The sequence below is a fragment of the Bactrocera oleae genome, chromosome 5 (assembly GCF_042242935.1).
Source record: "Bactrocera oleae isolate idBacOlea1 chromosome 5, idBacOlea1, whole genome shotgun sequence".
Lineage (NCBI taxonomy): Eukaryota > Metazoa > Arthropoda > Insecta > Diptera > Tephritidae > Bactrocera > Bactrocera oleae.
Genome location: NC_091539.1, coordinates 7,836,276 through 7,851,469, shown reverse-complemented (window position 1 = coordinate 7,851,469; position 15,194 = coordinate 7,836,276).

Here is a 15,194-nt window from a genome sequence, read left to right as displayed (position 1 = left end):
GAACTAGTTGTCTTCCAGGTCATATAGGAACTTCTAAATCACATCAATATCACATCACATATGCTCTTGAGAGTTACCTGCGCACTGGCGAGGCTACCTGGTGATATTTACAGCACATCACAAAAAAGCGAAATAGCCACCTGCACTCTCAAGGACTGCTTCAATATCTATAAAAAGTCTATATTTCTGCTTATCAAGATGTATATTATGTCTAAATGAGAGTTGAACTGAAGTTGCTGTTTGCTACCTACACACACTCTTCAACTCTGATCACTTAATAATGTTGCTTTTCACTTATTCACCTACGCTTCAGCTTTATTTATTTTATTGCCAGGTAATCACAAGCAGCCAATCGCTTTAGCTAACAGATAGCTACGCTGACGTGAGCGCTACTTGCTTACAAAGCATACTTTCAGGCGGCTTGAGCATAATTTAATTGAAAGCAGAAGAAAGTGGAAAATTGTGCCGAACAAAAACAAAACAAAAAAAAAACAAGGCAGCTGTCTTTATAAACATATCTATTCAAGCAAATCTATATATATATCGGCATATACTTATACAAGCGCATTTTTATAATATTTCTATGCTGACATTGACTTTGTGGTCGGTCTACTCAGTTGCCAGTCGGTTGAGGTCGGACTTGTTTACAACTTGCTGTGGCAACTGTTGCTGGGCCCGCCTGCATATGTATGTATTTTTTGCTTATTAATTGCCTGACTTTGTAGTTTTTTAAATGCTTACCTTTTTCACATGAAACACATACATACGCATGCAGTAGTATTTTTATTTATTTATCAAACAATAACTTTGCTGTTTGCTCATGAGTTGTGGTCAACCGCCAGTGATATTTATTATGCTGGCTGAAGCTGCCCACAGAGATTAGAAACAATTACTTCAAATTCAAAGAAGAAAAGAAGAATTGTGGTAAAAAACATTTAAAAAATAAATGGAAATTTAATAAATTTGTAGGAAAATATTTGTGTGTATTTAGAAAGAGTTTAGTGAAGAGAGGGCATAAACATTGAAGTTAATATTGTAAAATTAAAAAAAAAATATATAGTCTACACTTAGGCGCAAAACTACAGAACTAAAGTTTCTCATCAGCAATCTACATTTAGGCGCGTTAGAGCATGAATTTCTCATCAGCGACGGTAGATGATGGCATATATGACTAATAATAGAAGTGAAGGCCATTTATGGTACCATAAAGGAAGCGTCGAAGGTTTTGAAGTAAAAAGAACTCTGAAGAACTTGACGCTTTTAGTTTGAAGGTTTGTACTTGCATACTTTGTCACTTTCATGTGAACTTCTTGAGTTACTTTAACCAAGTAATGCTGGTATGCTATAAATACCGTAGAAGAATCGAAAATTGTTTGAAATACGTTGCGGTTTCTGCCAGCTTCTCTTAAAAATTAAAAAAAAAAAATCTAAACCAAATATATGGAAACCGCTCACACCGAAAAATAACCTTATGCCGATATCGAACAGTACGCTGACAATAGTACGGAAGACATCAACCCCTTTACCGACTCTTTATCAATGAAATGGCATACTTGGAGTAAAACCACCACGCATTGCAGACGAAGAGCTCGAATTGGCCCGAGAAATAAAAGTGACCCTTGCGCAACTTAGTTCTGGATACTGTAGCAGATTAAACTACTACTTATCCAGAATCTACACCGACATAACAAATATGTGTCCAGCGTGCAAGGAGTCCCCAAATGACACCCCTCTCCCTATGGTCTGACCACGCTGCAAAAACAACAACAAAAGGACACACCTTTTACCTCAATTTCGGTATTCTAGCCCTCAACTCTAGCGGAGCCCGATACGCCTAAAAACTAACGGAATTGTCAAAAAACAGTACTACAACTTAAACAATATTTTTTTATCGACAATTTTTGGAAAGTGAAAATTTCCTTTTGTGATGAAGACATTTTATGCGTGCAGTCAATGTCGTGGCATAAGACATACTCTAATTGTTGTGGTTTCCTTAAAAAGCAGCGAAAATGTTGTTGTCATTCTTACCTCCCTTCCATGCCTTGCAAACCTATGAGCTTCCTAAAAATTTTCACGTACTGCGGTCATTTAGCTAACTGCCGTCGCCGCTGCCTGCCTCAGCTCTTTTCCTCACTGCTCTCTCTCTCTCTTTCTCTAACACTCTCTCAGTTAACACCTTTGTCTTCCTTCTGCTTGCCACTTTATCAACCTTTAACCCGTTCAGCCCAGTTTATTGCTGTGCTAATTTTTCAATTTTCCTTTGCATTCCACCTTTTCCGTTACTTAATTACGCCATTACCCCCAAAATGGCCTTGTTTTAAAAGTCCTTAAGTGTTTGAAAATTACTTATGCCATGTCACTGGCATTTTTTTCGTCTATGTATTGTTGTTGCTATTTAGAAGAATTTTTGAGGCAAAAAGTATGTCATGCACGTCCAAGGCTGCGCTTTTTTCGCACTTCATTTACGGACTTTGTTCTCTTTTTCGGTTCGGTTCATTTCGCTTTACCCTGTGCTTTGCGGTTTTGTGCGTTCAGTGGCTTAATTAAAAATTCATTTGGCCCGACTGTGAGGCAATTAATCGGCCTTTGAAGTAATTGTGTTGCATGCCAATGACACAGCCAGCTGGCGCGTCGGTCCGCTTGCCTATGCTCTTTGAGCGTCTCGGCCAAGGCGGTGCTGGCTAGCTGCTACAGCCGTTTTGCCCAACTTAGCGCAAGAATTTAATATTCTTAGTGCGTTTTGTTTGGCAAATGGCGTACACTTTGCTTTGTCTGGGGAGCCATACTACGCTAGAAGCGGGGTTTGTGTCACCCCTTTGGCATATCCAACATATTCAGACCACCGCTCCGAGGTTCACTTTTAATTCACTTCTACTTGACAGATACAGTTGGTTGTTGGTTTGGGTAGATTAGGCTATAGAGTATATCTTATGAGCAGAGACCATAGAAAACGCATTCTATCTCGAAATGTGCTGCTATAAGTCGATGATCGTCATAGCGCTTTTAGGTGAATACCAGCTGGTCTTAGGCAGTCTTTCAGCTCTATATATATATTCAACATAGATGATAATGTTGTGTTCCGGCATAATTAGAGTCGAGCGGTATGAAGTTTTTACCTGCTCAAAATAGACATGTGCTGTCTGAACTTCTTGCTGAAGCTCTTCGTGCAGGCTTTGGGATCCATGGACTTCTAGAATGGAAATTAAGCACAAAAAGGTTGATTTTAAAGCAGAGTAGAATCTTCCGTACTCTAGCTGTAGTCTGTACTTCGAACTGTGATCTTAACCTCACTTTTTTAAATTTTACAAATTGCTACAAAATCGTACACCAATAGCATATTTTAGCTAAATTTAGAGTGAAATTGCCTTTGAAGCACTTACATTTGTTGCTTTTACTGATTTAAAGGCGCTGCATTGATTTTCACTGTTCGCGCGTAAACAGCAAAACAACAACGAAAAATAAAATCACTCTAACTGTTATTATTCTAAGCGAAAGCATAAATTGGCGCAACAAATAACACACCTTTAATGGCTATTTACGACGGTGGCAGCGCAGCAGCTGCGACAGCGCAGAAAAACAAGCAAGATTTATATCTGCTTGGCAACAGAGGTTGCGCATACGCCCAGGCGCACCGCCAGCACGGCTAAGCAAGTGCTTCGAACGTTGCTGCATAACTATGTGTATGTATGTGTGTGTTAAGTAAATATGATTGCAGCTTGTTTTATGATAGCAGCAACAGGCGAACGAATGAGCGAAAATAGACAATAAGCAGTAGCAACAAAAAGGATGCATAAAAATAAAAAAAATATTTAAAAAATGAAAAAAAAAACTGGCAAACTAAATAAAAGTAGCAACGTTGCTGCGCTGAGAGTCTGAAAAAGGCGACAGACAAGTGGCGTAATGAAAAACAGACAGCTGTGGCAGACACACCAACGCGAAGCCAAAAACAAATGTGTATGTATGTGTGTTTTGCCGCCACACCTACAGCAGCATGCGTGTGTGTCATAAAAAATATAACAAATGCTTGTCGCTGTGCCGTTTGTTTGATGCCTCGTCTCGACTTAGATGTTTTCGTTGTTATTTAGAGCCTAAAAGTATGCTAGCATGTGCTTCGTTGGTATGCGGGCGAGACAACTGGCAGCTGTTACGCGTCGCAAGCAAACAAAAGTTGCCGAAAAAAGTATTTTTTCGACGCCCCCGAGTCTGCTGCAATGTCGCAGTGTTAAAGTTGTGTGTGTGTGTGTGTATGCAAAATATTTTTGGCACAACTTTTTTAGTTTGAAAGTTGCTGAAAAACCAATTTTCGCTAGACTTAAGTGGCAGCTAAATGCTTTGTACGTTAAGTAGAAGTGTCTTTGGTGTCATTTGGTGTTGGCGGGCTTTGAAATGTATTTCCAGGCTAACGGTAAATTTTTATTTGAAATTTTTTTTTAGATATTGTTTTTTTAAATATGTCATATTTTGACTCCCTTTGTTGCAAATGTTATGCAAAAATGGTATTTATTAATTTTCTTGAAGCATATTTTAGGCTACAATGGAGTTAAATTTTACATGGTGCGACATCTTGTATGAGTTATGTGGAACCATTATAAAATAAAAAGAATATAAATTGAAATTTAAAAATTAGATATTAAAAATATAAATTAAATACATTTATGTAAAGAAAAAAAGTTAAAAATCAATAAACATTAATACAAAAAAAAAATAAATAAATAAAAAAAAATATTAAAAAAATAAAAAATAAATAAAAAAATATAAAAAAACATTATAAAAAAATTAAAAAAAAACAATAAAAAAAAGCTATAATACCCTTTATAAATACAAAAGATTTCTAACAAGTACTTGATTCCGATTGTTCAGTTTGCATGCCAGCTATATGCCATATTTATCCCATCCGCACAATTTTTTGATACGGCTAAATCTACTCAGCACGTCAAGCTGATCAATTATATATGTATCTTCTTTGTAGGGTCTCCAACGTTTTCTTTTGGGTGTTACAAATTTGATCACAGACTTAATATACTCTGTTCAGGGTATAAAAAAATAATTAAATTAAATAAACCAAAACAAAGGAGTAAAATAATATATTAAAAAATATAAAAAAATGTGGAAAACGGTTGGCCTCAAGGGCCATCCCTGCAACTTCCCGCTAATTTCATACGCTAACGTTCAAATTTCGCTTTTTTCACTGCTTTTGAGCTCTTCGAAATTTTTCGTTTTCAATATCTCGCAAGTAAATCAACCCGGTTTGCGGCAAACGATGTGTTTTTTCAAGGTTTAGAACTGATTAGTTTTTGGTGTTGATCGGTCAAGTCGTTTGGAAGAAATTCGAATAAAACGATTTTTCAAAATTTTTATTTTTGATATTTCTCAAAATCTACTCACACGAAATGCAAGTGCAATGAAACCCTTTGGAATGCCGTTTAGTTTATTGAAATCGGTTGAGCCGTTTAAAAGTTATAAAAGGGTCACATACATCCACACACACACACATTCATCCACACATACATACAGACATACGGACATCATCGTAGAAATGTTCGGGGAAGCTTCCTCGGCCCTCAAAACGTCGAGATCTGTTGAGAACTCGATTTTTGCAAAATGGGGTGAAACCAATATCTTCCCGATTTTTAGAAAATTTTCAATTTTCTTAGCGGGAAGTTAAAAATACACACCAAAAAGATAATTACATGCAAATGTAATAAAAATTAAAAAAAAAGATTTTAACTAAATTTGGTAAATTTTGAAGCGAAAAAATATATTTTCAAAAGTTTAATTAAAAAAAAAGAGCAATGAATTACAAAATTAGTATATAATTGAAAGGGCGTGAAGAAGTTAGTGGATCACCACATCAGGACAACAGCTGTGGAACAAACTACATTTTACAGTCTGGGAAAATAGCTTTTGACAACACCTTTCACTCTAGTGTTGTCCGGGAACTGGATGGGAGCCAAGTAAATTCATCCATCTTAAGGTCTCAAAACAAGAATAGCTGAAACAATTATAGGCTCAGGTAGCATACAACTAGGTTTAACAAAGGGATGCCCCAGGTGGGACGGCTGTCACCATTGCTGTGGAGCCTAATTGTGACTGAGCTTTGGGATTTGCTAACCTCAAATGGCATTCGTTGCCAAGTCTACGCGGACGACACTGTCATTATAGAAAAAGGAAAGTTTGAGAGCAGCTTGTGTGACATCATTCAAAGAGGACTTACCCTAGCAAACAGTTGGTGCAAAAACCTTGGGCTTAACATAGGTTCATCGAAAACGGCCACTAATCCTTTCATAAGAACGCGATATCTTCCATCTCTGAGAAACCCAACGCTCGATAGATTGAAAGTAGCCAGGGTTGATAAAATAAAATGCCACGGATCAATGTCTGTGCTTTTGCGACTATAGAGTAGAGGCATCAGACCACATACTCCTGGTCTGCACCGCAATCGTCAGGAGTCAGGTAATCGAACAAATAAATCCGGTGAGAGAGCACATTACAGCTATTAACCCCGAAGCTTTGCTACGCCTCTTTGATATAACTGGGTTATACGAAGTGTTGTAATAACAGAAGAGGGCACCATAGGTGACAGTGCATTCCTCAAATCTAAATGTAATCTAATATAATTGAAACTAAAAAAAGTTCAGTTAACGGAATTCTTAAAACATCAAAAATTTTATAACTGCAAATTTCTTAAAAATTTGAAATTATACATTTAATGAATTTAGAAATTTAAAAAACAAACAAAAAAAATTTTTCAATTTTATAAGAATGTGCAATAAATTTGTATACTTAATTTAGATATGTTGAAAAACTCTACATAGAAAAAAATTATACTAAAAGGTGAAAATATTTTTTATATAAAATATATTTTATATAAAATATATAAAAATATTTTATATTATTGTATAAAAAATAAACACAAAAAACTTAAAAAAAATTACAGTGACAATAACAAATTTAAAAATTCTAAAATAAAATTTCCAAATGTTTTAAAAATAAAATTTAATTAATTAAAAAATGAAATAAAATTACTACGACATTAAAAACGTTTCATGAAAATAATTTTTCGAATATCAAATAATTTTTCGAATATCAAATTTCATATATAAAATATATGTAAAGAAAAATAAGCACAAAAAACGTTAATGAAATTGCAATAACATTAAAAAATTAACACATTTAAAAAGTAATAAAATTTACTAAATGCATGAATTTCAAAAAAAGATAAACTATAGACATGTTTTTAGATATCGATGAAAAAAACAATATATAAAAAAAATTAATTTAAATGCTAATTTTTTTTTAATTATTTGAAAATTTTTTTTAATTATAAAATTTATTTGTATATAAAAAATGGTTTGACATATATTTCGATTTCTAAGAATCACTTTCAGTCCATTTGCTTCATTTCGCAAGAAACTACACATACTGAATATTAAAGCAGCGGTTATGTCCAATTTGCGCGCAACAACTCATAGAAAATAGTAAAATAACAATAGCAATTATTCAACTTCAATGGACTTACAAGGCAAAACATGGAATTGAAAATTAATTTGTGTCTGTATATATGTGAATCTCTATCTTATCAGCGCAAGCAGCTGCGACACTTGCTTAAGCGGCTTAACTGTCTTGAATTTGGCAAATAAACCGTTGCTTTGTCTATTAGCTAGAGACACCCTATAATCCACTACTATGCTGCAGGGCGAGCTAATGAAACGTACACACACATACACATATATGTATAAATAGTTTTGGAATTGCAGCTGCCGCTGGCTTCGGTCACTCTCGCTATCCTTCTCACTGTCTCCCTTTTTCTCGCTTCTTCTTCATCTACAGCGCCTTCAAAAATATTTCACTTGTCTTTGGTGGACTTCGATTGTTGTTGTATTGCAATAAATGTTGCCAGGCAACAACTCAAAACAATAGCAGCATTCATTGAAATATGCTGTATATGCGTTACATATTTGTTGTTGTTGTACTCGGCATGTCATATTATTAATAATAGTGCGCTATAAATGCCTGTGCTTGTGTGTATGTGTCTTTATCATTAGCAGGTGTATGGAATTTGTAATAGATATTCACCGTTATTATATAGCACAACAGCAGCAACAAATGAGTGAAAATAATGCATTTTGGCATAAATTGTATTTCACTCATACGCCTCGGCCAACATGCCAGCAAATAATTAGTTCTAATAAATTGAAACCACACAAATTAAATGTTGATTATGCGCGCTTGAATGCATTGATGAACAAAATGAAAAATTGTAACAACAGCAACAACAAAATGTAGCTACTTTGATGTACCGCAGGCTGTAAATTATCGTAGGCTCAGAGATTGTGTCAGGTCTTTAACGAAGTCCTCACTGCTACTTCGTTTCAATGGTGCCTTTTCGGCATCAATTGTGGTTGTTTGGCTGCAGTTGAAAAACACGAAGTATGTGTATATGATTATCAATGCAGTGTGGACTCAGTTGTGCGATTATTTAGGGAGACTTTTAACAATATTTTGGAAATAAAATAGGAATTGGATATTTCTGGAAAATAAAAAATTTTCGCAAAACTTAGAAACCAAATTAAAATTTTTTTTAAATTTAATATAATGGAAATATCCCAGAGTTTGCACTCTTTTGGAATTTCATAACTATTCGCAAACTTTGGTAACAGAATCTAAATTTTTTTGTTTTTTTTTTATAACAATATTTATTTTAAAAAATGCGCTTTAATAAATTTTATTTTTTAACAAACAAGATAATATATAATAAATTTAAATATATACATTTTTTTAAATTAGAAAAATTACAATTTTTAATTTAAAAAAGTTTTAATTTTTAGTTTAAAAACATTTTAATTTTGAAAAAAATTTCATATTTTAATAAAAAGGAAAATATTTAATAGATCAAAATATCAAAAAATTTTGAAGTTCCAAAAATTTCACATTTAAATTTAAAAAATTTTAACTTTGACAATGATTTTGTATTTTAACAGACAAGTGAAAATTTAACAAATTAAATTTTTTAAGTTGCAAAAATTAAAATAATTTAAAAATTTACAAAAACTACAATTTTTAATTTAAAAAAATTTAAATTTTTAGTTTTAAAACATTTGAGTTTTAAAAAAAAATTTCATATAATATTTTAATAAAAAGGAGAATATATAATTAATAAAACTAAAATTTTTTTTATTCCAAAAATTTCACATTTAAATTAAAAAAATTTTAACATTGACAAAGATTTCATATTTCAACAGACAAGTGAAAATTTAATAAATTAATTTTTTTAAGTTGCAAAATTAAAAAAATTTAAAAATTTACAAAAATTACAATTTTTAATTAAAAAATTACAATTTTTAATTTAAAAACACGATTTTTAATTTAAAAAATTTAACTTTTAGTTTTAAACAATGAAATGAAGAAGAGAATATTTAATAAATTAATATATATAAATTTTTCAATGTTGAAAAAGTTTTAATCTTTTAATGTTCCAAATATTTAATTTTTAATTTAAAAAATTTTGATTTATTAATTAAACAATTTTAATTTTAAATTAAAAAACATTTTAATTTTTAAATTAAAAAAAAAAATTTTAAGCAAAAAAATTTTCATTTTGAAACTCTCTAAAAAAATTTGTATGAAGATAAACTCTACTACAAGTGCTGTATACCACAAATTTAAAAAAACTGAGTTTAACCTCATTTTATAAAATAAATAAAAATGAGAAATATGGTATTAATATAGGATTTTTTTGTTAATTAAAAGACCAGCTTTTTAAATAATACAAAAAAAAAATAATAATAATAATTTAAAAAATTCAAAATTATGAAACTTTTTTTTTAATTAAAGGAACTGAATTGAAATGAAAAAAATTGGAAATTTAAATTGTGTTTTTATTTTTGCCACCAGTGTGTGTACAAATACATTTTAGAAGGCGAGCAATGTGATAAGCAATGAAAATTTGGTATTCTTGCTGCTAACATTATCCTAAAATGCTGCATAAATTAACGCCCAGCCTCACACACACGCTTAGCCGGCGAGCGCTCGACCACCAAGGAAGTTGTGCAACGCAGAGAAAGTGACATAAAAACTTGACGTTTATTTTATTACTTCATTTAAACTTTTCAGATTGCTTAGCAGCACAAAAACAACAACAAATAATTGCAGCAGCAACAGATTGGATTAATTTCTGCTGGCAGGCGAGTACACGTAGCTGGCAAATGAGCGTTAATGGCGAAACGAGCAAGCGGCGGGGAGCGGAGTACAGCTGGCATTAGCGAAAGTCGTGTAGTGGAGATTGGCGTGCGCTAGCTAAACATCAGCGGCAGCTTTTTATGCAACTTGAAGTGGTACTATTTTGCAACTTTGTGTATGTTGCATGCAACTTCAGCGCATTGTTGCTGTTTTTGTGATTTTTTGCGCGCATTCACTGTTAATACAAGTTTGTTTGCGCGCAGTAATGTTGTTGTTTTCAATTGTTGTATTTGTTGTTGTAATTTGTTGATACACGTATTTGTTGTTGCTGTATCTTTTGCCTTTTAATTTCCACAAGTTTTTCAAATGTTTTCTCTTGATTTGTGCAACACTTGTTGCCTGTCAGGCGCATATACGTGCAACACACACACATACACGTACAAATGCAGCAGCGCATTGATGCTTGCAACAACTTTACTTGTGCTGGCGCTGCTGTTGATTTTCTATTTAACTCCACTGTGGCGTTCTTTGCTCTACCGTCACTTCTTGCCACTTGCCACATGCCACATGCGTCTAGCAGCTCATCGCCTGCCGCCTGCAATTACACTTCGCTAACGCTGTGCGTGATGTTTGCGCGCTAAGTGCTGTTTCCTGGCTTCAAATCATGGCAACCGACGACACCCCTTTATTTTGCACACACTTCGGTCGTTTGTTCGCTCTAATTCTTCCACGCTTGCCGCTATCAGCTTTCTATGTCAACTTTGTTTATGTTGCTTGCTTTTTTTTTGCATTTTTTTGCATTTTTTTTCATTAACGTTGTTGCTTGCTATTCTACATAGTTGCCACGCACTGTGGCAGGCATAATAGAGTGCAACATACACAAAAGCGAAAAAATATTTAGCGAAAGTCAGTAAGTTCTTCCGCTTGCATGACTGTCTGTCACTACTCACCGCACCTCCTTTGCACTCACGCATCCATCCTTACCCAACCGCTACGCACTACAATGTGCTTGTGTGCACGCTACAATTTACTTGTGTTTGACTTTAAGGCTGAGACCAATGCGTTTACTTTATTCAATATATGCACTTTGTTGCACCCTCATGGCATTGAAATTGAAATCTGTTACTCATACGCCCCGGTGCGTGGGAATTAAATTTCGCTCAAATGGCTGTCAAAGGTAAGGGAAACATAAATAAAAACGAAAGTATAATATTAAGTGTAGAATGAAGTATAGAAAATAAAGAATAAAGTCAAATACCGTTTAGGGTCGGCTTTGTCTCGAAGGGCAAATATGGCAAGATGCATGTTTCTCAAGCAAAAACGTTACCTTCGACAGCACGAAAGCTATAATACCCCTCACAGGTGCATTTGTTATAGCATAAAAGTGTATAAAAATATCTTAAGCTTGATTTTTAACGGTAAGTTTGCATGGCAGCCATATGCTATAGTGATCCGATATCGGCGATTCCGACAAATGAGTAGCTTTTTAAGGAGAAAAAGACGTGTGCAAAAATTCAAATCGATATCTCAAAAACTGAGGGGCTAGTTTGTGCAGATTAGTGAGAGAGCGTGTGAGGCCACGTAGTTGATACTCGTTATTTCATAGCAACGCGGGAGTTTTAAATGGCAGTCGCAGTTCTTTCGTCGTCTACTTTCTATACAATATGAGCGATCTTTAGCCAGTGACGGATTCTGAATTTATTTCTGGGAGGTATTTTCCTTTCAACATAATTTTCATATTAATGTTACTGTAAATATTCCTGAGCTTCACTTAAAAGCTTTGAATGGGTTTCCCCACTGTTCGGGGGCTTACCTTTTCGTGCCTAAGCCTTTATCGTTTGCTCGTAAAAGCATTGAATGGTTGATTCCACCAAATTTACTCCATTCGCATGTCCATTAAATGTTAGTTGACGAAATCCTACATTCAATGACTTAAAATTGACTTTGAAATGAACGCAACACAGCAGCTCCGCAAAAGCTTAGTCTTAGTTTTATATTATATGGTTCCTTAGCGTTTTAAGTATGGAACTTCAAAAGGTGTGCATATCGTTTCGACTCAAAACGAGAGCTGTCTTGGTGGACTCTGCCCCAATAAGTTCGTCTACAAATGCAGTTTTTTGAGATCCAGTGACTTAAAAAAGGCTGGTCAGGGCCTTTCCTCTTTTTCAATGATCTTAAGAAGTTTCAGAAAGGCAAATTTTGCTTGTCTTTAGCGGCTGACCCATGTTTGAAAGAATTGCTTGAGAGTAAGTACTTATATATCTCTATATGCCTTTACCTAAACCTCTCAAAAGCCTAACGTAAAGAGTTTTGTTTAGTTTTAAAGATAAGAATATGCGCATTGACCTTTTCCGGAATCACTTGCCTTAGACTTAGGCTTTTCGCGACCTATTTTCCTCTGCTTTCAGTCACCGTTGAACCTAGTATGCTGCAGTTGTTTCTTTTATCCGCTACATTCATTGTACGACCTTTTTGTCAAACCCTTTCATCCACACACATCCGCATTTCGTGCTCCCGTGCATACTTCACACTATCTTCTTACATTTTCACGGCGTTTATACGCCCAACAAGTGGTTGAGACGACTTTCACTACGACGGCAGGCAGACAATGCAAAGCCATTTCGCGTTGTTTATCTAAGCATTTTGTGTGAGTGGCGCGCTTGTTTGGCCGCGGCAGCGACAACATGACACTATGTGGCGTGAATACATACCCCCTCCGATACCCTTTCACACCGACGCTCCTACAGCCATATCAACACACGTGCAATGTGGAAGAAAGGCAGCCTTCCGTGCGAGCTGCTACTTTTTCTTTGCGCGCTGCAGCGAGTCGCGAAATGTGAGTCGCTTGGCAGGAGCGCGTTCTGCCATACTTGACTTGGCTTGACTTGCAGGCAGCTTGATTCGCTTGTGGTGCTTGGCGCGTCGTTTCAGCTTGCCATGTAGTTTCATGTGCTGAAACCTTTGTGTCGCATTGCTGTTCGTTTGTTTGGTTGCAAGGCTGTGAGTGTGTGTATTTTAGCATTTTTGTTGTTATTCTTATGTTTTCATGTAACTGTGCGTTGTTGTTGTACTTATTTTCTACTTATTTGACACAGCTGCGGCACAACACATCACAAACGATTTGCGGTTTGCACTGGCTCTCTCCCCTCTTTGACATCCAGCGTCTTCAATTGTTTTACTTCTTGCCCTGACCCAGCTCGCGATACTTTGTTTGCCCTGACTACCTTAAATAATGTAACACAGACATTTAACCTCGCATATACTTGGTAATATTTGTGTGCTGGTTGCCAGTGTTGAGGATATAAAATATTATGTGCGGCAATAAAAGTATAATAAATTACAAGGTGGCGCCTCAGTGCAAGGGAGCGAGTGGCGAGTGCTAGAACTGAGCGCTCTAAATGCTTCAATGTCAGTTTTAAAGCAGACAATAATATCGATTAGGTTTAAAGTAGAGTTAGGTGACCTTGATTTAACTAGTTCTGCAAGAACTTGGGAACTTAGCTGACTATAACAGATCTCTGCCTTAAGCGCAGCTGATTCGAATCTTTTCAACTACTTGCAAATGTTATACTAATTTTGAAAATTTGTTAATTCCAACTGAAAAGAACTTGGCGGCCAAGGTTTAATCAAACCATTTTTTGATACCCAATGCTGATGCGAACCGGTTTGCAAGTGCGAGCGTTCTACATCGATTAGTACAAAGAGTAGTCTATAAAGGTTTGTCATAATGTATCCATTTCTCATCAGCAGGCACAAACCGACAATACGACTTCTTTTTGTACCGTTCAAGTAGCAATTATGACATGCAAAATCGTTTTTCGATGTTTCTTGGCTTCAAATCATATGGGAATTTCCTTGCTTTTGAATGTGTTTTAAATACTGCCTTTAATAACTGCTTGAATGACTTCTAAAGATTTTGCGTAGCTGTTTTAATTTTTGGCAAACATTTTCATCGTGCAATGCTTTCAGTTTCCCATTTTCAAACGTTTTTGGCCAACTAGAATGTTATTCGTCTTTCAAACCAAAATCGCCACTTTTCAATCATGCAAGCAACTTTTCATACGTTCGCTCAGCTAGAGCAAGTTCACCATAAACTTCCACTTCTACAATACGATGACTTTTGGCTGAGCTTTTCTTCATAATAATGTAAGGAAGACGAACTCTCCGGCAAAACCCTTTTTGAGGCACAAAGTATGACACGATTGTTTAGACGTTAAATGAAGAACATATACTGAAAAACACACACAAAGGCAGTAGGTTATCAACACATGTTCGAATTATTGAAACAATGGAACAATAATCAAGTTACGCCATCGCCTCGCAAACCGCACAAATATAGTTATGGACAAATAGTTTAGTGTTCCAAAAGTTCAGTTATATAAAAATGTAGCATGGAAAGCCATAAGCGATAGAATTTTCGTTGTTATGCTCTCTTAACAGTCTGTATTTAATTATAAAAATTATTAAAAATCAGGTAATATACCCAAGCTCTTTTAACAGGCGAAATAAAGTGGTGTTTCACAAGTTCAGTTAAATGCATTGTTTCCTAAATATGCAGAAAATCGTCTTATATATTAAGTAAGGCTTATACTAAGCTATACTACCTCAGATAATAATGGAAAACTTACAGACACTTAATTATGTTGGTGTTTCAAAAGTTCAGTTGTATGCAATTTGTTTGTTAAACCCAAAAGTGAATGTATTTGTGGTTTTAGATTGTTTTGAAGTAAACGAATATCGAAAAAAGCTATATATTTGTAGGCAAAGTATTTACACGTTTCGCAAGTACAGTTGTACAAATTGATACTTACCATACGAGTTTGCTGAACTTATGAAACACCAAAAAATTAAGCTTTATTCGAACTTGAATTTTTTTTCTATTAATATTTTTGTAGCTATGAGAGTATTTAGCACTTTTTTATTGAATAAAATACGGAACGTACTAATTAAGCCCACATCTTTCTGGGCAACAATGGCGCAATACCGGAAAATTTAAAGTTGCAAACCAACGTCAT